A 23,384-nucleotide genomic window follows, 5' to 3' on the forward strand; every position below is an offset into this window, starting at 1 on the left:
TGCCGAGTAGCTTGTGAAGATACAAGCGATTTGTTGCATGACAAGCTGTCTCAACTGCTTCTGCCCAAAAGTGCTTCGGTGTCTTGTACTCATCAAGCATCGTTCTCGCCATTTTGATGAGCGTCTGTTTCTTCCTCTCAACAACTCCATTTTGTTGAGGTGTGTACGTAGCCGAGAACTCGTGTGAAATCCCTTCTTCGTCAAGAAAGGTGTCCATGTTTGCGTTCTTGAACTCTGTTCCGTTGTCGCTGCGAACCTTCTTGATCTTCACTTCAAACTGATTTTGAGCTTTCCCGGCGAAGTTTTTGAAGACCTTTTGGACCTGCGATTTATCATCGAGAAAGAACACCCACGTAAATCTTGAAAAATCATCAACTATAACTAGACCAAAAGAATTTCCACCGAGACTATTGTAAGCGTTGGGACCAAAAAGATCCATGTGAAGTAGCTCAAGTGGCCTCCTTGTGGTCATGATGTTTTTCACGGGATGCCTTCCTCCAACCTGTTTACCTGCTTGACAAGCACTGCAAAGTCTACCCTTATCAAATATGACATCGTTAACACCAAGGATATGATTCCCTTTAATAAGCTTGTCAAGGTTTCTCATGCCAACGTGACCTAGTCGTCTATGCCATAACCAACCTTTTGAGGATTTAGCAATGAAGCAAGTTTTAGGTTGAGCCTTTTTAGAGAAATCAACAATGTAAAGATCACCTCTACGTATACCAGTAAAGACCATTTTATGATTGTCTCGACGAAACACTTGGCAATCTACTTCAGTAAATAGGACATTGAAACCGAAATCAGCAAGTCTAGATACTGAAAGTAAGTTGTAGCCAAGAGATTCAACGAGCATAACATTCTGAATGGAGCTATCATGTGAGATGGCCACCTTACCGAGGCCAACCACCTTACCCTTTGAGTTGTCACCGAAAGTGACATACTTTCAAGGACTATCATTTTCAGCAAGCTCACGAAACATGTCTTTATCTCCAGTCATGTGATCGGTACATCCACTGTCAAGAACCCATTCCTTTCCTCCTGACATATATCCCCGAAGATTTTCCATAAGACCAAAATGTCTCATTGCATCGTCAAGATCGAAGTCACTATCATCATCCTCATCATAGTATCCATGTTCAACATCGTCATGTGGTGGATCAAGTCCTAGAGAGGGTAATTCGTTAGAGTGAGTTTGACAATGATCTTGCTTATGAATTCTTATAGCTTCGGAAATAATATCACCAATAATTCCAACATCTCCTTTTGCACGCATAAGGTTTGTAAGTTCAAATAGACGATCACCAAACATAGGATCACTAGTATTCATCTTACTCAAGGCAATAGACTTATGGAGAATTTCATCTAGATTTTTCAAGGAATAATTTGGAAAGCATTCCTCAAGAAATTTCCATATAGTGTAGGCACACTCAAGAGTAGGCAAGTTTCTAATTAAGTTTCTAGGAAAGCCTCTAGTGATAAGATTAACAGTTCTAATATTCCTAATCATGTCAATTGACTCATCAAGAGTAGGATGCATAGGATCAACATGAGGTGCACAAGGGCTAGCAATGTACTTGTTCAAATGATATTGATTGAAAATTACAAGCATCTCATTTTTCCACTCATGAAAATACTCTCCATCAAGTATAGGCACTCTATGCCTAAGACTCCCCAAAGTAGACTCATCCATCTTCCTCCAATGGTGATTAAACCAAGGCAACGGAGACCAATGCTCTGATACCACTTGTAGGACCTTGAGAAGACATGTCTAGAGGGGGGGTGATTAGACACTAAGTATCAACGTTGCAGTTTTTAACTTCTTTAAGTTTAAGTGGAGTTTAGGCACAAGTTTAACATTCACAATACATAACAAGCAAGCATGCAAAGAGTATATGAGCAGCGGAAAGTAAAGCATGCAACTTGCAAGAATGTAAAGGGAAGGGTTTTGGAGGATTCAAACGCAATTTGAGACACGGATGTTTTTGTCGTGGTTCTGATAGGTGGTGCTATCGTACATCCACATTGATGGAGACTTCAACCCACGAAGGGTAACGGTTGCACGAGTCCACGGAGGGCTCCACCCACGAAGGGTCCACGAAGAAGCAACCTTGTCTATCCCACCATGGTCATCGCCCACGAAGGACTTGCCTCACTAGCGGTAGATCTTCACGAAGTAGGCGATGCCCTTGCCCTTACAAACTCCTTGGTTCAACTCCACAATCTTGTCGGAGGCTCCAAGGTGACACCTAGCCAATCTAGGAGACACCACTCTCCAAGAAGTAACAAATGGTGCGTTGATGATGAACTCCTTGCTCTTGTGCTTCAAATGATAGTCTCCCCAACACTCAACTCTCTCTCATAGGATTTGGATCTGGTGGAAAGAAGATTTGAGTGGAAAGCAACTTGGGGAAGGCTAGAGATCAAGATTCATATGGTAGGAATGGAATATCTTGGCCTCAGCACATGAGTAGGTAGTTCTCTCTCAGAACTGGTAAGTTGGAAGTGTAGGTTTGTTCTGATGGCTCTCTCCATGAATAAAGAGGAGGTGGAGGGGTATATATAGCCTCCACACAAAATCTAATCGTTACACACAATTTACCAAACTCGGTGGGACCGAATCAACAAACTCGGTCGGACCGATTTAGTAAATCTAGTGACCGTTAGGGTTTTCGGTGGGACCGACATGCAACTCGATAGGACCGACATGGTTAGGGTTAGGGCATAATGTAATCTCGGTGAGACCGATTACACAAACTCGGTGAGACCGATTTTGGTAATTAGCTAACCAGAGAGTTGGTCAGGCAAACTCGGTGGGACCGATTACTCAAACTCGGTGGGACCGATTTTGGTAATAAGTTAACCAGAGAGTTTGCATTGTAATCTCGGTAGTACCGATTGCTCAAACTCGGTGAGACCGATTTTGGTAATGGACATACACAGAGAGATTACAATCCCATCTCGGTGAGACCGAGATCCCTATCGGTGAGACCGATTTGTCTAGGGTTTGTGGCAGTGGCTAAGACATTTGAACTCGGTGGCGCCAGATAGAAAGAATTGATGGGGCCGAGTTTGACTTTAGGTTTAGGTCATATGTGTGGAAGTGGGAAAGTAGTTGAGGGTTTTGGAGCATATCACTAGGCACTGTGGAGCAAGAAACTCATTAAGCAACACCTCATCCCTTATTGATAGTATTGGCTTTTCCTATAGACTCAATGTGATCTTGGATCACTAAAATATAAAATGAAGAGTCTTGAGCTTGAAGCTTGAGCCAATCCTTTGTCCTTAGCATCTAGAAGGAGTTCCCACATCCTTTAGTCCATGCCACTCCATTGTTGAACTTATCTGAAACATACTAGAAAAAAGTGTTAGTCCAACAAGAGATATGTTGACATTAATTACCAAAACCACCTAGGGAGCACTTGTGCTTTCACCGTTCCTTCCTCGTTGACCTCGATGACAGCCTTATGGATGACCTCTCGAATGATCAAAGGCAACCCAGTGCCGTCGTGCTCCACCATGTCCGACAGATCAGAACCCATGCCAAACGGCAGAATGAGCCCTAGCTGTTTCAGGACCTCAACGAGGCTGCCCGAGTAATCAAGATTGAACTTGGGAACCCCGAAGTCGCCGACCTTGACGGAGATCGCCGGTAGGTGGTCGTGCACAAAGCCCAAACGGGAGGTTATCTCGTCGACGAGACTCCGCAGGCCATCATACGCGTCTGGTAGGAAGATGCACATAGAGTATCGTGTGGGTGGCTTGAAGCTTGTCGTAGACTCGCACGATGTAAATCCTCACTGCGGCATCTTGTACGGTAGCGTGAGCACCTTGAACTCGTCGTGCATGGCGATGAGGTGGCGGGCGGGGTTGCGCATGAAGGGCACAACGACGGTGGTTCCGTCGCGCCGATGGAACGGCTGGTCCTTGGTGTCCCTCTCCTCGAATGGTTGGGCCCACTCGCCTTTGAAGTGCATGGCGCTCGCGAGCACGACGTCGGGTTTCCGGCCAAAGGTTCTCGGGGATACGACGTTGTTGATGAGGTTCTTTGTGGCCTCGGCGACCCAGGTGTTGATGCGCTGCGCCGCTCCCGCCGGGTTCTCTCAGAGATCCAGTGCGCGCGCCGGCGACGGCCTCGCGGTAAGCCGGCTTCAGCGGCCGCCTTTTGTCGACCCACACGCCGCGCGCGAACATGAAGCTCGGCCCGCCAGATCCGGACAGGTCCTGGAACGCATCCTCCGCCAGGCGTGAGATGGATTCCTCGAGCTCGTCTCGGGAGGACGCGCCGAGGAGGTGGAGGACCTCGTCCAGGGTGCCCCCACGGGCGCCGGGCGCCAGGAGCGCGACGGCCGCGTAGATGGACAGCGGCAAGAAGACGAGGTTGGTGCTGCAGATTTCGTCGGCGAGTTGCTTGGTGAGGCGGGCGGCAAGCTCCGCCAGGCCACAGCCGGACTGCCGTGACTTGGTGGTCGGCCAGGCCATCATCTCTGCGGAATCCATCAAAGCCGCTCGCAGAAGACGTACGTATAGTTCGTTCGGGGCGATTTTGATGTGCTTGTCCAGTATATAGACTAGCCACAATGGTGAGTAACATACACTAGTAACATACACATATCCCTAGACTATGTTACTACCTTCATAGTGGGTAGTAACATAAGTATGGTAACATGCAAAGCTTCATTTATTAGGTTATAGACTCATATTGCATTGGGACATGTGATGTTACAGTAACTAGCTAAGTTACTATAACAATCTATTTCCTCATTAACTCACTGCCACATAAGCAAATTTGCTGAGTTGGACTCGATGTTACTGCTGAAGTTACTCCCACTCTGACTAGTCTAATGCAGAACGCACGACGTCCGATCCGATTTGGAGTCGGTTGCATACTTTCGTTCTATTTTCATACTAGTCAATGCGTACTTGCAATGCACGTTAATTTAGAAGTATATTAAGTGCATGTGGATATTATTTGCGTGTTATTATATGATTAGCACGCAGGTGTTTAAAAAAAGTGTTAAAAAAGCACTATATTTAGCATGAAATTAATTGCACGCTAAATGATACGTCCATTTTGCATCATGCTTTTATATTAATATTTATTGCATTATGGGCTGTTATTTCACGTTATGTCACAATACTTATGTCTATTCTCTCTTGTTTTACAAGGTTTACATGAAGAGGGAGAATGCCAGCAGCTGGAATTCTGGGCTGGAAAAGGAGCAAATATTGAAGGCCTATTCTGTGCAACTCCAAAAGTCCTGAAACTCCACGGAATACCTTAAAATAAATAAAGAAAAATCATCGCCAAAGATGAAGGCCAGGGGGCCCTCTCCGACGCCCATCTTCTCCTATATGAAGTCTTTCGATGAGAAAAAAATAGAAGGCAACCTTTCGGGATGAGACTCCACCGCCACGATGCGGAACCTTGGCGGAACCAATATAGGGCTCCGGCAGAGCTGTTCTGCCGGGGACACTTCCCTTCGGGATGGGGAAATCATCACCATCGTCATCACCAACGCTCCTCTCATCGGGAGAGGGCAATCTCCATCAACATCTTCACCAGCACCATCTCATCTCTAAACCCTAGTTCATCTCTTGTATCCAATTCTTGTCTTCAAGTCCGGGATTGGTGCTAGTAGGTTGCTAGTAGTGTTGATTACTCCTTGTAGTTGATGCTAGTTTGTTTATTTGGTGGAAGATCATATGTTCAGATCCTTTATGCATATTATTACCCCTCTGATTATGAACATGAATATGCTTTGTGAGTAGTTACGTTTGTTTCTGAGGACAAGGGAGAAGTCTTGCTATTAGTAGTCATGTGAATTTGGTATTCGTTCGATATTTTGATAAGATGTATGTTGTCTAACCTCTAGTGGTGTTATGTGAACGTCGGCTACATAACACTTCACCATTATTTGGGCCTAGAGGAAGGCATTGGGAACTAATAAGTAGATGATGGGTTGCTAGAGTGACAGAAGCTTAAACCCTAGTTTATGTGTTGCTTCGTAAGGGGCTGATTTGGATCCATATGTTTCATGCTATAGTTAGGTTTACCTTAATACTTTTGTTGTAGTTGCGGATGCTTGCAATAGAGGTTAATCATAAGTGGGATGCTTGTCCAAGTAAGGGCAGTACCCAAGCACCGGTCCACCCACATATCAAATTATCAAAGTACCGAACGCGAATCATATGAGCGTGATGAAAACTAGCTTGACGATATTCCCATGTGTCCTCGGGAGCGCTTTTCCTATTATAAGAGTTTGTCCAGGCTTGTCCTTTGCTACAAAAAGGATTGGTCCATCTTGCTGCACTTTATTTACTTTTGTTACTTGTTGCTCGTTACAATTTATCCTATCACAAAACTATCTGTTACCACTTATTTCAGTACTTGTAGAGAATACCTTGCTGAAAACCGCTTATCATTTCCTTGTGCTCCTTGTTGGGTTCGACACTCTTACTTATCGAAAGGACTACGATAGACCCCCTATACTTGTGGGTCATAAAGACTCTTTTCTGGCGCCGTTGCCAGGGAGTGAAGCGCCTTTGGTAGGTGGAATTTGGTAAGGAAAAATTTATTTAGTGTGCTGAAATTTTCTGTCACTTGTTACTATGGAAAGTAATTGTCTGAGGGGCTTGTTCGGGGTATCTTCACCCCGTCCAGTAGAGCAAAGAGTTGCTCCTCAACCTACTAAACCTACTGAACCTATTGAAAATGAAACTCCTTTTGAAATTCCTTCGGGTTTGATGGAAAAACTGCTAGCTAACACTTTTACAGGAGATGGAACAAAGCATCCTAATGAACATCTACGCTATGTGGATGATGTTTGTGGACTATTTAAGCTTGCAGTTATACCCGATGATGTTGTTAAGAAGAAGGCCTTCCCTTTATCTTTGAAGGGAGACGCATTGACATGGTATAGGCTATGTGATGATATGATATCATGGAACTATAAAAGATTGAAATTGGAATTTCATCAAAAGTATTACCCTATGCATCTTGTTCATCGTGATCTCAATTATATATATATAATTTTTGGCCTCGCGAAGGAGAAAGCATCGCTCAAGCTTGGGGGAGGCTTAAATCAATGTTATATTCATGCCCCAATCATGAGCTCGCAAGAGAAGTAATTATGCAAAGTTTTTATGCTCGGCTTTCTGATAACAATCGCACCATGCTCGATACTTCTTTTGCTGGCTCTTTTATGATGTAGCCTATTGAATTTAGATGGAATTTATTGGATAGAATTAAATGCAACTCTGAAGATTGGGACCTCGACGAAGGTAACGAGTCAGGTATGACACCTAAGTTTGATTGTGTTAAATCTTTTATGGATACCCATATTTTCCGTAAGTTTAGCACTAAATATGGACTTGACTCTGAGATAGTAGCTTCTTTCTGTGAATCTTTTGCTACTTATGTTGATCTCCCCAAGGAGAAGTGGTATAAATATCATCCTCCCATAGAAGTAAAAGTAGCTGCACCTATTAAAGTTGAAGAAAAGGCTGTCGCTTACAATGATCCTATTGTTCCCACTTCTTATGTTGAGAAACCACCTTTCCCTGTTAGAATGAAGGATCATGCTAGAGCTTCAACTGTTGTTCGTAAAAGCAATATTAGAACTTATATACCTCCTGAGCAAGTCAACGTAGAACCTAATATTGCTATTGTTAAAGATCTCTTGTCTGATAATATTGATGGGCATGTTATTCAATTCTCTGGTGAAACTGCTAGACTTGCTAAACCCTGTGATAGAGATAAACATAGACCTGTGGTAGGCGTGCCTGTTATTTCTGTTAAAATAGGAGATCATTGTTATCATGACTTATGTGATATGGGTGCTAGTGCTAGTGTTATACCCATTGACCTATACAAAGAAATTATGCATGAAATTGCACCTGCTGAGTTAGAGGATGTTGATGTTACAATTAAACTTGCCAATAGAGATACTATATCTGCAATAGGAATTGTTAGAGATGTTGAAGTCTTGTGTGGAAAAACCAAATATCCTGCTAATTTTCTTGTTCTTGGTTCTCCACAAGATAGCTTTTGTCCCATTATATTTGGTAGACCCTTCTTGAATACTGTTAATGCTAAGATAGACTGCAAAAAGAATGTTGTTACTATTGGCTTGGATGATATGGTTCATGAGTTTAATTTCTCTAAATTTAGTAAACAACATCGTGAGGAAGAATTGCCTAGTAAGGATGAAATTATTGGTCTTGCTTCTATTGCCGTACCTCCTAGTGATCCTTTAGAACACTATTTGCTAGACCATGAAAATGATATGTTCATGAATGAAAGAAGGGAAATAGATGAAGTATTCTTTAAACAGGAACCTATTCTGCAACACAATTTGCCTGTTGAAATCCTAGGGGATCCTCCTCCACCCAAGGGTGATCCTGTGTTTGAGCTTAAACCGTTGCCTGATAATCTTAAATATGCTTATCTTGATGAAAAGAAAATATATCCTGTCATTATTAGTGCTAACCTTTCATAGCATGAAGAAGAAAGATTATTGAAAACTCTCAAAATGCATCATGCCTCTATTGGATATACTCTGGATGATCTTAAGGGCATCAGTCCCACTCTATGTCAACATAAAATAAATTTGGAAGCGGATGCCAAACCAGTTTGTGATCCTCAACGACGTTTCAATCCTAAAATGAAAGAAGTGGTAAGAAAGGAAATACTCAAGCTTCTGGAGGCAGGTATAATTTATCCCGTTGCTGATAGTCAGTGGGTAAGTCCTGTCCATTGTGTCCCTAAGAAGGGAGGTATTACTGTCCCTAATGATAAAGATGAATTGATTCCGCAAAGAATTATCACAGGTTATAGGATGGTAATTGATTTCCGCAAATTAAATAAGGCTACTAAGAAAGATCATTACCCCTTACCTTTTATTGATCAAATGCTAGAAAGATTATGCAAACATACACATTATTGCTTTCTAGATGGTTATTCTGGTTTCTCTCAAATACCTGTGTCGGCTAAAGATCAATCAAAGACTACTTTTACATGCCCTTTTGGTACTTTTGCTTATAGACGTATGCCTTTTGGTTTATGTAATGCACATGCTACCTTTCAAAGATGCATGATGGCTATATTCTCTGACTTTTGCGAGAAAATTTGTGAGGTTTTCATGGACGACTTTTCTGTCTATGGTTCCTATTTTGATGAGTGCTTGAGCAATCTTGCTCGAGTTTTGCAGAGATGTGAAGAAACTAATCTTGTCTTGAATTGGGAAAATGCCACTTTATGGTTAATGAAGGTATTGTCTTGGGGCACAAAGTTTCTGAAAGAGGTATTGAAGTTGATAAAGCCAAGGTTGATGCTATTGAAAAGATGCCATGTCCCAAGGACATCAAAGGTATAAGAAGTTTCCTTGGTCGCGCCGGATTCTATAGGAGGTTCATTAAGGACTTCTCAAAAATCTCTCGGCCTCTGACTAATTTATTACAAAAAGATGTACCATTTGTCTTTGATGATGATTGCGTAGAAGCATTCGAAATACTTAAGAAAGCATTAGTCTCTGCACCTGTTGTTCAGCCACCTGATTGGAATTTACCCTTTGAAATTATGTGTGATGCTAGTGATTATGCTGTAGGTGCTGTTCTAGGGCAAAGAGTTGATAAGAAATTAAATGTTATCCATTATGCTAGTAAGACTCTAGACAATGCTCAAAGAAATTATGCTACTACCGAAAAGGAACTTTTAGCAGTTGTATTTGCTTGTGATAAATTCAGACCCTATATTGTTGATTCTAAAGTAACTATTCACACATATCATGCTGCTATTAAGTATCTTATGGAAAAGAAAGATGCAAAACCTAGGCTTATTAGATGGGTTCTCTTGCTTCAAGAATTTGATTTGCATATTGTTGATAGAAAAGGAGCTGAGAACCCCGTTGCAGACAACTTATCTAGGTTAGAGAATGTTCTTGATGACCCACTACCCATTGATGATAGCTTTCCTGATGAACAATTAAATGTCATAAGCACTTCTCGTAGCACTCCATGGTATGCTGATTATGCTAATTATATTGTTGCTAAATTTATACCACCTAGCTTCACATACCAACAAAAGAAAAAGTTTTTCTATGACTTGCGACATTACTTTTGGGATGACCCACATCTTTATAAAGAAGGAGTAGATGGTGTTATTAGACGTTGTGTACCTGAGCATGAACAGGAATAGATCCTACGCAAGTGTCACTCCGAAGCTTATGGAGGACACCACGCTGGAGATAGAACTGCACATAAGGTATTGCAATCCGGTTTTTATTGGCCTACTCTCTTCATGGATGCCCGTAAGTTTGTTTTGTCTTGCGACGAATGTCAAAGAATTGGTAATATTAGTAGACGTCAAGAAATGCCTATGAATTATTCACTTGTTATTGAACCATTTGATGTTTGGGGCTTTGATTATATGGGACCATTTCCTGCCTCTAATGGATACACACATATTTTAGCTGCTGTTGATTACGTTACTAAGTGGGTAGAAGCTATTCCAACTAGTAGTGCTGATCATAACACTTTCTATTAAAATGCTTAAGGAAGTTATTTTTCCGAGGTTTGGAGTCCCTAGATATTTAATGACCGATGGTGGTTCACATTTTATTCATGGTGCTTTCCGTAAGATGCTTGCTAAATATGACGTTAATCATAGAATTGCATCCCCATATCACCCGCGGTCTAGTGGTCACGTAGAATTGAGCAATAGAGAGCTCAAATTAATTTTGCAAAAGACTGTCAATAGGTCTAGGAAGAATTGGTCCAAGAAACTGAATGACGCGTTATGGGCCTATAGAACTGCATACAAAAATCCTATGGGTATGTCTCCGTATAAAATGGTTTATGGAAAAGCTTGTCACTTGCCTCTCGAACTAGAACATAAGGCATATTCGGCTATTAAAGAGCTCAACTATGATTTCAAACTTGACGGTGAGAAGAGGTTATTTGATATTAGCTCACTTGATGAATGGAGAACCCAAGCTTATGAAAATGCCAAGTTGTTCAAGGAAAAGGTTAAAAGATGGCATGACAAAAGGATACAAAAGCGTGAGTTTAATGTAGGTGATTATGTATTGCTATACAACACTCGTTTAAGATTTTTTGCAAGAAAACTTCTCTCTAAATGGGAAGGTCCCTACGTTATCGAGGAGGTCTATCGTTCCGGTGGCATAAAAATCAACAACTTCGTAGGCACAAATCTGAAGGTGGTAAACGCTCAAAGGATCAAACACTATATCTCAGGTAATCCTATAAATGTTGAAACTAATATTATTGAAACCGTAACCCCGGAGGAATACATAAAGGACACCTTTCAGACCATTCCAGACTCCGAAAAGGAATAGGTATGTGGTACGGTAAGTAAACTGACTCCAAAACAATTTTTAAGGCAATATTTCTCCGTTTTGGAATAGTTAGAAAAATAGAAAAATAAGTAGCAGTCCGGGGAGGACACGCACCCTCCACAAGGGTGGAGGGCGCGCCCTACCCCCCTGGGCGCGCCCCCTACCTCGTGAGCACCTCGTGTGCCCTCCGGACTCCGTTTCCTTGCACGATACGTATTTTGGTCGGTAAAAATTCATTATATATACTCCGAAAGGTTTTGACTCCCGTATCACGCAAATCTCCCCTGTTCTTGTTTCGAGCTGTTTTTCTGACAGGTCTAGATCATCATGACGACCCCAAGTGCTTCCAAGGACAAGTTTCTTCGAGAAGGTGATCAACCCTTACCTCGCGGAGGTGCTGCGACACCCTCAAACCATTGAGATGCATGATGGGTTGCTGCACATCCGCGATGTTGTGGGACCAAATGGAACCGGAAGCGTGGAGTCGAGGCTCAAAGCAATGGAGCAACAAGTTTTCAAGTGCCAGGGGATGGTGGAGCGTGGAATCAACGCCACCCACAAGATGCTCGCGGAGTTCACCAACAACTATGAGCCGGATGCCAAGAAGACCGAGGAGGCCATCTTCAAGCTACATGAGAAGATCGAGCACCTCCAAGCCCAAATCTATGATCTGCAAAACCAAAACTGTGAATATGAATATAGATTCAAAAGGATGAGTTTGGCTGCAGATTTGAGGATTCCGGAGACTCGATCATCCTTCTATGATGGTGAGCCTATGCCATGGAAGGTGGACGACAAGCTTGCATCATCAACAACACCTCCACCGTCAACAACAAAGAAGGAGACATAATCACATGGGTATGGGCACTCCCCTTGGCAACTGCCAAGCTTGGGGGAGGTGCCCTGGTATCGTATCACCATCACAACTCCTATCTTTACCGTTTTTCTTAGTTCGATCCTTTTAGTAGTATCTTGATTTAGTAGAATGAAGTCTTGGCATGATCTAGTTTTGAGTTTTGCTTTATGATCCTTCTTTGTAATCGAGTCCGTGAGCTATATAATAAAGATTAGTGTCGAGTCAAGGGCTTGTTTATTTTGCCATGATCTTGGGTGATTAGAAGAAAAAGAGTAAGAGAATCAAAGAGTTCATATTGATCTTATTGAAAGTAATGACTTCACATAGAAAGAGTATGATGACTAAAGGTTGTTGGGAGTTGGCAAATATAGCTTTGGTCATCGTTGCAATTAATAGGAAGTAATAAGGAAAGAGAGGTTTCACATATAAATATATTATCATTGACATCTTTTATGATTGGGAACACTCATTAAAATATGACATGCTAAAAAGTTGAGGTTGGACAAGGAAGACAACATAATGAGTTATGTTTTCTTACATCTGAGATAAAGTATGTTGTCATGGATCTTCTACCATGTTGATCTTGCCTTTCCCCCTCATGCTACCCAAATTCTTAGCACCAAGTAGAAATACTACTTGTGCTTCCAAATACCCTTAAACCAGTTTTGCCATGAGAGTCCACCATATCTACCTATGGATTGAGTAAGATCCTTCAAGTAAGTTGTCATCGGTGCAAGCAATAAAAATTGCTCTCTAAATATGCATGACTTATTAGTGCAGAGAAATAAGCTTTGTACGAACTTGTTGTGGACGCAATAAAAGCAATGGACTGCATAATAAAGGTCCACATACAAGGGGCAATATAAAGTGATGTTCTTTTGCATTAAGATTTTGTGCATCAACCCTAAACGCGCATGACAACCTCTGCTTCCCTCTGCGAAGGGCCTATCTTCTATTATTATCATCTACCTTATGCAAGAGTCACGGTGATCTTCACCTTTCTTTTTTTCATTTTATCCTTTGGCAAGCTCAGCATGTTGGAAAGAACATGACATATATATCTAGTTGGATGTTGGGGAGCATGAATTATTTATGTTGACATTACCCTTGAGGTAAAAGGTTGTGGGGCAAAACTATAAGCCCCTATCTTTCTCTGTGTCCGATTAAAACTCCGTAACCACAAGTATTGGGTGAGTGTTAGCAATTATGAAGGACTAAGTGATAGTTGAGTATGTGGACTTGCTTTTAAGCTCTGATATAGACTCTTTCCGATGTTATGATAAATTGCAATTGCTTCAATGACTGAGGGTATAATTTGTTGGTGCTCAATAAGGTTTCTGATTCATACTTTGGCTTTGTGAAAAGATCATCACTTGAACATAAGTAATCATATGACAAAATCTATATATGTTGCTGTTATGAAATAATCATGATGCCTTCATGTCCGTATTTTATTTTTTATCGACGCCTCTACCTCTAAACATGAGGACATATTTATTGTTATCGGCTTTTCGCTTGAGGACAAGCGAGGTCCAAGCTTGGGGGAGTTGATACGTCCATTTTGCATCATGCTTTTATATCAATATTTATTGCATTATGGGCTGTTATTTCACGTTATGTCACAATACTTATGGCTATTCTCTCTTGTTTTACAAGGTTTACATGAAGAGGGAGATTGCCGGCAGCTAGAATTCTGGGCTGGAAAAGGAGCAAATATTGAAGGCCTATTATGCGCAACTCCAAAAGTCCTGAAACTCCACGGAATACCTTAAAATAAATAAAGAAAAATCGTCGCCAAAGATGAAGGCCAGGGGGCCCACACCCTGCTCACGAGGGTGGGGGGCGCCCCCCCTGGGCGCGCCCCCCTACCTCATGGGCCCCATGGTGGCTCTTCGACGCCCATCTTCTCCTATATGAAGTCTTTCGATGAGAAAAAAATAGAAGGCAACCTTTCGGGACGAGACTCCGCCGCCACGAGGCGGAACCTTGGCAGAACCAATCTAGGGCTCCGGCATAGCTGTTTTGCCGGGGACACTTCCCTCCGGAAGGGGGAAATCATCACCATCGTCATCACCAACGCTCCTCTCATCGGGAGAGGGCAATCTCCATCAACATCTTCACCAGCACCATCTCATCTCCAAACCCTAGTTCATCTCTTGTATCCAATTCTTGTCTTCAAGTCCGGGATTGGTGCTAGTACGTTGCTAGTAGTGTTGATTACTCCTTGTAGTTGATGCTAGTTGGTTTATTTGGTGGAAGATCATATGTTCAGATCCTTTATGCATATTATTACCCCTCTGATTATGAACATGAATATGCTTTGTGAGTAGTTACGTTTGTTCCTGAGGACAAGGGAGAAGTCTTGCTATTAGTAGTCATGTGAATTTGGTATTCGTTTGATATTTTGATAAGATGTATGTTGTCTAACCTCTAGTGGTGTTATGTGAACGTCGACTACATAACACTTCACCATTATGTGGGCCTAGAGGAAGGCATTGGGAAGTAATAAGTAGATGATGGGTTGCTAGAGTGACAGAAGCTTAAACCCTAGTTTATGTGTTGCTTCGTAAGGGGCTGATTTGGATCCATATGTTTCATGCTATAGTTAGGTTTACCTTAATACTTTTGTTGTAGTTGCGGATGCTTGCAATAGAGGTTAATCATAAGTGCGATGCTTGTCCAAGTAAGGGCAGTACCCAAGCACCGGTCCACCCACATATCAAATTATCAAAGTACCGAACGCGAATCATATGAGCGTGATGAAAACTAGCTTGACGATACTCCCATGTGTCCTCGGGGGCGCTTTTCTTATTATAAGAGTTTGTCCAGGCTTGTCCTTTGCTACAAAAAGGATTGGGCCATCTTGCTGCACTTTATTTACTTTTGTTACTTGTTGCTCGTTACAATTTATCCTATCACAAAACTATCTGTTACCACTTATTTCAGTACTTGCAGAGAATACCTTGCTGAAAACCGCTTATCATTTCCTTCTGCTCCTTGTTGGGTTCGACACTCTTACTTATCGAAAGGACTACGATAGATCCCATATACTTGTGGGTCATCACTAAACGTGTCGGGCGCTCGACATTGAAGCAGTCTAGGTCGTTGGATTGCCATGATTTGATGGCCAAGATTAATTGGATCTGCCCCTTTGCATCTTTTTGTATTGGTATAGATGATGTGTTGAGTGAGGCATTTTGTCTCTCAGATCATCGGCACCTGCGCTCAATAAAAGAATCAAAACAAATACTACACAAATTCACAAATTTCCAAAAAAAATTGGCATGGTAGATAATATGGTGCGTGATGTCCGCTCCAAATTTCAAATCATTTGGACAACTGAGTAGCTCTCGGCAAAAAAGACAAATTTAGGGCTATGAAATAGTGTACTATTCATATACTGTTCTGACCCAATTTGTTTTTTTCTGAGAGCTACTAAAATGTCCAAATGTTCTAAAATTTATAGCGCACCTCATGCACCAAATTATCTACCTTGCACAAAAAATGGATTTTGTTTTATTTTTTTATGAATTGTTTCTTGAGTGGGTGCAGATGAGACCGGGCTCAGAATTGGATATTCGACTCAGTTCGAGCTAATATGGCATTTCCTATTGTGCAATACCCAGTACAAAATCAAGGCAATGAGATAAGTGGGAATGTATCCGTGCAACCACACTTGTGCTACCAGTCCATCGGATGTCGCAGAATGTTTTAAAAAATCTAAAATAAATCTAACGCGTTGACACAACATCAATGTATGATGTCACGAAATTCCGTACAAAAATTTGAAATATTTTTTGACATACAAAAATGACAAACTTGACATCAATGTGATAGTGGGTCAAATCTAAAGCCCAAATTATGTTATGTACTATTTAGTGTTGAATTTGTCATTCTTGTTTTTTGAGTTATGTTTTGAATTTTGAGTTGTAATTCTGTAACAACTAGCATTGCTGTTGTGTGAGTGCCCTGATTTTTTCAGAATTTTTTGAACATTTTGAAAGCACAATTGAGCTCGGTGCACTAGTGACACCACAAGCTCCGGTGCATCAGATATTTTCCCCGAGATAAGTAGCTTATTACTTCCATTTAAATAAGGTTCTTTCTAGCACATCTAGATGTGTCCTGGTTATTGCATATCTAAGAACATTTTTAACTGATCCCTTAAAATATAGCGGAGTATCCGGTAGTAAACCTTAGTGGAGTATTTATACTTCACTAAATTTTGGTCGGTTCTAGCCGATCCCCTAAACTTAGTGGAGTAAATGTAAATTTGCATAAATTCAATCTAATTTCAACCAAAATTTGAATGCATTTAAACATAGGAAAATGTTTCATGACGGAGCGTCGGCCGAACCGTTCGGCCGGCCGCGTCCACGCATGAACGCATCCAGCAACTCGGCTAGGGACACGTAGGATGGGGGCGCGCCCACGTGCGTCTTCTTCCTCCTTTTTCTCTTCTCTGGTCGCTCGTCTTTGTCCGTCCTTTCTCTGCCTCCTTCTCAGGCCCCGGTGCCATGGTCAACCGCCGCTGCCTGGAGGCCTCCCAGGGCACCGTCGCCACGAGAATCAGCCGATCCGGCCACCCTCGGCCAGATCCGCTTTTGGATTCGCGCCACCGAAGCTCTGCCTACCTCGCCGGACCTGGCAACATCGGAGCTGCAACCGTTCATAATGGGACTACGCCCCTCGACGCAATTTTGCTGGAACCGGCGGGCGTCGAGGGTACAACCATGTTGATTTTTTGCTATAACTCACAAGCCTCAGTTCTACATCCTCTCGGTGCAAAATTGCTGGAACCAGCGGACGTCGAGGTTACGACCATGGGGATTTTTTGCTACAACCGACGAGCATGGGTGCTACAACCTGCATCTCTTTTTGCTACAAACAGCCATGACGAGACGACTTTGTTACAACCATTGTTGGTTTTGCTACTACCGGCGATCATTTTTGTTGCATCGGTGACGGTGAACGATGTGGACACCAGCATGGCATGCTACAACTAGGCAAGGGGAGCTGCAACCATGGCCAGAAGAGCTAGAACCGCAGTCCAGCAGAGCTGCAATGGTGGTCCGGTGGAGCTGTATTTTTTGCTTCAACCGGAAACAGGAAAGCTACAACCGGCACTCAGATTTGCTACAAACAGGCAACCATGGAAGCTTCCACCGGTGTGGGATTTTTGCTGCAACCATGGGTGGGCTTCTAGAACTGCGGCTTTTTAGGAACGAGGATGGCGAACGGCGGCTAGCCGGTGAGGTCATGAGCATTGGGGGTGTTCGGGACTGGCAGGGTTTGATTTTTCCTTTTTGTTGGGTCCATTTTTTTGCTGCATAAGACGGGCGGGGGCATGGGGCACCAATGCTCCAACTGGCGAGCAGAGGGGCGACAGTGAGCGGCGACAGCAAGGCGAGCAGTTGCGACAGCGTGGCGGGCGGTGCGAGCCGGCGGTGCTTCACGGTTGCGCATCCATGGCGGCCCCGACTGGCTCGCTCCTCTGTGTGTGTGTGTGTGTGTGTGTGTGTGTGTGTGTGTGTGTGTGTGTGTTGGAGGCGAGGATAAGGTAAGAAAAAGGTAGAAGAGGAGTTGCGATCTGACGGTCTCGCGTGGGCAGATCCGGGCGGCTGGGGGCAGACCGGCCGAAACTTTCGGCCAGGGTGCCGGCGCCCAGTGCTGGCCCTAAACATAAGTTTAACATGGATAGTCTTCACAACCGAACATTAAACATAAATTTAAACTTAAACTAAACTACACTAAAAACTACTTAAATTGAGGTAATAACACCAGCGGTGCCTAAACTTGCCATCGATGTTCACTTTCGTGTCTGAACTTGAAAAATACACCGAACTTGTTCTATAACTTGACAGTATGGTTCAAATACGATTCAAATGACGTCTGGATATGTATGTATTGCTGACTAGACATGCCAGCGTGGCGTGGGGCTGAAGGAAATATGCCCTAGAGGCAATAACAAAGTTGTTATTTTATATTTCCTTATTCATGATAAATGTTTATTATTCATGCTAGAATTGTATTGATCGGAAACTTAAATACATGTGATACATAAACAAATACCGTGTCCCTAGTAAGCCTCTACTAGACTAGCTCGTTGATCAAATATGGTTAAGGTTTCCTAACCATAGGCATGTGTTGTCATTTGATAACGGGATCATATCATTAGGAGAATGATGTGATGGCAACACCCATCCGTTAGCTTATCATATTGATCGTTCAGTTTATTGCTATTGCTTTCTTAATGTCAAATACATATTCCTTCGACTATGAGATTATGCAACTCTCGGATACCGGAGGAATACCTTGTGTGCTATCAAACGTCACAATGTAACTGCGTGATCATAAAGATGCTCTACATGTATCTCCGAAGGTGTTTGTTGAGTTGGCATAGATCAAGATTAGGATTTGTCACTTCGAGTATCGGAGAGGTATCTCTGGGCCCTCTCGGTAATACACATCTTAAGAAGCCTTGCCAGCAAAGTGACTAATGAGTTAGTTTCAAGATGATGTATTACGAAACGAGTAAAGAGACTTTCCGATAATGAGATTGAACTCGGTATGAAGATACCGACGATCGAATCTCGGGCAAGTAACATACCGATGGACAAAGGGAATTATGTGTGTTGTCATAAGGTTTGACCGATAAAGATATTCGTGGAATATGTAGGAGCCAATATGAGCATCCAGGTTCCGCTATTGGTTATTGGCTGGAGAGGTGTCTCGTTCATGCCTACATAGTTCTCGAACCCGTAGGGTCCGCACGCTTAACATTCGTTGACGATATAGTGTTATATGATTTGGTGACTGAATGTTGTTCGGAGCCCCGGATGAGATCATGGACATGATGAGGAACTCTGAAATGGTCCAGAGATAAATATTGATATATATATATAATGATAATATTCGGACTCCGGAAGAGTTTCGGAGTGCACCGAGTAGTTATCGGATCACCGGAAGGGGTTCCGGGCACCCCCGGGAAATATATCGGCCATATGGGCCAAAAGAGGGGAGCACACCAGCCCACAAGGGGCTGGCGCGCCCCTCATATGGCAGCCGGCCTAGGGGAGGAAAGGAAAGGGGGGATTCGGCCTCCCCCTTCCTCTCTCTCCCCCCTTTCCTTTCTCCCGGAAGCAAATATGGAAGGGGGGTGCAACCAAGGGCAGGAACCCAAGTAGGATTCGGTCCTACTTGGGGCTCCTCCTGGCCTCTCCCCTCTCCTCCCCACCTATATATATGTGGGAGGGGGCGCCACACATAACCACGCCAATTGCTTAGCCGTGTGTGGCGTTCTCCTCCATAGTTTAGTCTGTCGGTCATATTTTCGTAGTGCTTAGGCGAAGTCCTACGGAGATAGCTTCACCATCACCGTCACCATGTTGTCGTGTTACTAGAACTCATCCACTACTTCACCGCCTTTTTGGATCAAGAAGGCGAGCACGTCACCGAGTTGAACGTGTGCTGAACGCGGAGGTGTCGTACGTTCGGTACTCGAACGGTTGGATCGTGAAGAATTTCGACTACATCAACCGTGTTAACAAACGCTTCCGCTTTTATATTGATATTTATTGCATTATGGGTTGTTATTAAACATTATGGTACAATACTTATGCCCTTTCTCTCTTATTTTACAAGGTTTACATGAAAAGGGAGAATGCCGACAGCTGGAATTCTGGATGAGGAAGGAGCAAATCTGAGAGACCTATTCTGCGCAACTCCAAAAGTCCTGAAATTTTACAAGAATTATTTTGCAATATATAAAAAATATTAGGCGAAGAATATATCAAAGGGGACCCACCAGGAGGTCACAAGCCTGGGGGCTCGCCCTACCCCCCTAGGCGCGCCCCTAGGGCTTGTGGACCCCTTGGCAGGTCTTAGGTGCCCACCTTCTGCTATATGGAGGGTTTTGACCTTGACAAAATTATAAGAGAGCTTTCGGGATGAAGCGCCGCCATCTCGAGGCGGAACTTGGGCAGAACCAATCTATGGCCCCGGCGGAGCTGTTCTGCCGGGCAAACTTCCCTCCCGGAAGGGGAAATCGAAGCAATCGTCATCACCAATGATCCTCTCATCGAGAGGGGTCAATCTCCATCAACATCTTCACCAGCACCATCTCCTCTCAAACCCTAGTTCATCTCTTGTATCCGATCTTTGTCTCAAAACCTCAGATTGGTTCCTGTGGGTTGCTAGTAGTGTTGATTATTCCTTGTAGTTGATGCTAGTTCATTTATTCGGTGGAAGATCATATGTTCATATCTTTAATGATATTTATTATTCCTCTGATTATGAACATGAATATGTTTTGTGAGTAGTTACTTTTGTTCCTGAGGACATGGGAAAACTCTTGTTATGAGTAATCATGTGAATTTGGTATTCGTTTGTTATTTTGATGAGATGTATGTTGTCTTTCCTCTAGTGGTGTTATGTGAACGTCGACTACATGATACTTCACCATTGTTTGGGCCTAGGGGAAGGCATTAGGAAGTAATAAGTAGATGATGGGTTGCTAGAGTGACAGAAGCTTAAACCCTAGTTTACGTGTTGCTTCGTAAGGGGCTGATTTGGATCCATATGTTTCATGCTATGGTTAGATTTATCTTAATTCTTCTTTCGTAGTTGTGGATGCTTGCGAGAGGGGTTAATCATAAGTGGGAGGCTTGTCCAAGTAAGGACAGCACCCAAGCACCGGTCCACCCACATATCAAAGTAACGAACGCGAATCATATGAGCATGATGAAGCCTAACTTGACAATAATTCCCATGTGTCCTCGGGAGTGCTTTGCTTTATATAAGAGTTTGTCCAGGCTTTTCCTTTGCTACAAAAAAGGATTGGGCACCTTGCTGCACTTTTGTTATTTGTTACCCGTTACGAATTATCTTGTCACAAAACTATCTGTTACCGATAATTTCAGTACTTGCAGAGAATACCTTGCTGAAAACCACTTGTCATTTGCTTCTGCTCCTCGTTGGATTCGACACTCTTACTTATCGAAAGGACTACAATAGATCCCGTATACTTGTGGGTCATTAAGACACACTCTCCCCCTTGTTGCTATGCATCTCCATGGATAGATCTTGCGTGTCTGTAGATTTTTTTTGTTTTCCATGCAACATTTCCCAACAGTGGCATCCAAGCTAGGTCTATGCGTAGATGATATGCACGAGTAGAACACAAATAGTTGTGGGTGGTGATAGTCATACTGCTTACCACCAATGTCTTATTTTGATTCGGCGGTATTGTGGGATGAAGTGGCCCAGACCAACCTTACATGTCCACGCACATGAGACCGGTTCCACCGACTGTCATGCAACTAGTTTTGCATAAAGGTGGCTGGCGGGTGTTTGTTTCTCCTACTTTAGTTGAATCAAATTTGACTACGGTCGGTCCTTGAAGAAGGTTAAAACAGCAAACTTGATAAATCACCATTGTGGTTTTTGCATAGTTAAGAACGGTTCTTGCTAGAAGCCCGTAGCAGCCACGTAAAACTTGCAACAACAAAGTAGAGGACGTTTAACTTGTTTTTGCAGGGCATGTTGTGATGTGATATGGTCAACATATGATGTGATATATGTTGATGTATGAGATGATCATGTTTTGTAATATCGACAACCGGCAGGAGCCTTAGGGTTGTCTCTTTATTGTATGAAATGCAAGCGCCATGTAATTGCTTTACTTTATCGCTATGCTTTAGCAATAGTTGTAGAAGAATAGTTGGCAAGACGACCCCAACACGACGATGGAGATCAAGGTGTCGAGCCGGTGATGATGGAGATCATGATGATGCTTTGGAGATGAAGATCAAAAGCACAGGAGGATGATGGCCATATCATGTCACATATTTTGATTGCATGTGATGTTTATCCTTTATGCATCTTATTTTGCTTAGAACGGCGGTAGCATTATAAGATAACCCCTTCACTAAATTTCAAGATAAAAGTGTTCTTATCGAGTATGCACTGTTGTAAGAGCATATTTATCCCTAAGTGGTTTTGGTGATTGATGACAGTGCTTTGCAGACTAATCGTGTGCATTGAGCATTTTAGATATCTCATGTCTAGGTACAAGACGATTCGGTGCCCCTTGGAGCCTATCGAAGACGGCGGTTCTCTACGTTTCTTTTCGGTGGATTTGAGTCGTAGGAAATTCGTACTATTAAGAGGTGGTCCGCTTCGGAAAGGTTAGGGTGGAATCAACATGTACACATATGTTCCTTTGCACCACCTTTCCTTCGCTTTGATGGAGCATCGTCCGTTTATCCTTGTCTCTGCGAAATGAAGGCTGCCAAATGCTAAAGTGTCTGTGGCATGCGGTAGTACTGCTCAAGGGAGCAGTAGTACCGCAGGGGCTTGCGTTAGTACCGCTCAAGGGAGCGGTTGTACCGCAGGTCCCAGCGGTAGTACCGCTCCTGGTGAGCGGTAGTACTGCTGCCTCCAGCCCTGATGCTGACGCATGGGGAAGTATGCGCGGATGTAATTTTTTACTTCTGCTCCTACGCAGTAGTACCGCTCCCTGTGAGTGGTAGTACCGTGCCGGATTTTTGCACAGCTCCCACCTTAGTGGATGTAGCTACGGAAGCAATTTATTTCTTTCGTGCTTCTCCAATGCCAGTTGAGCCCTGCCTTACGATAGTACCATAGGGGGGTGCGGTAGTACCGCTCCAGTGGTTCTACCGTTGTTGCCCTGTGCAATACGTCCTCACCTGGTCACTACCGCACTAGCGGTAGTACCGCACCCTGCAGCGGTAGTACCACAACTATATGTAGTAGTACCGCGGCTCTGTGTGGTAGTACCGTGCCGTGCGGACTGAGAGAGGGGATAACGGTTGGATCTTTTCCCCTGCTATATAAAGGGGGTCTTCTTCCCCAGGAAAACTACCTCTTCCCTCCTTAAGCTCCATTGTTGCTCAAACATCCATTTTCGCCCGATCTCTCTCCTTAGCCAATCAAACTTGTTGATTTTCTAGGGGTTGGTTGAGAAGGCGCCGATCTATACTTTCACCAAGAGAAATTTGATTCCCCCCACTAATCTATTGCGGATCTTGTTACTCTTGGGTGTTTGAGCACCCTAGACAGTTGAGGTCACCGCGGAGCCATATTCCATTATGGTGAAGCTTTGTGGTGTCGTTGGGAGCCTCCAATTAAGTTGTGGAGATAGCCCCAAC

The 23,384-nt window shown here is 43.2% G+C and overlaps 1 pseudogene; it reads right to left on the reverse strand.

The window, feature by feature from the left end:
- LOC123039148 (uncharacterized) overlaps positions 1-4,482 on the reverse strand; it is a 15,500-nt pseudogene extending 11,018 nt beyond the window's left edge.
- Positions 4,483-23,384: the final 18,902 nt, after the last annotated feature.

The sequence above is a fragment of the Triticum aestivum genome, chromosome 2B (genome assembly GCF_018294505.1).
Source record: "Triticum aestivum cultivar Chinese Spring chromosome 2B, IWGSC CS RefSeq v2.1, whole genome shotgun sequence".
Classification (NCBI taxonomy): Eukaryota; Viridiplantae; Streptophyta; class Magnoliopsida; order Poales; family Poaceae; genus Triticum; species Triticum aestivum.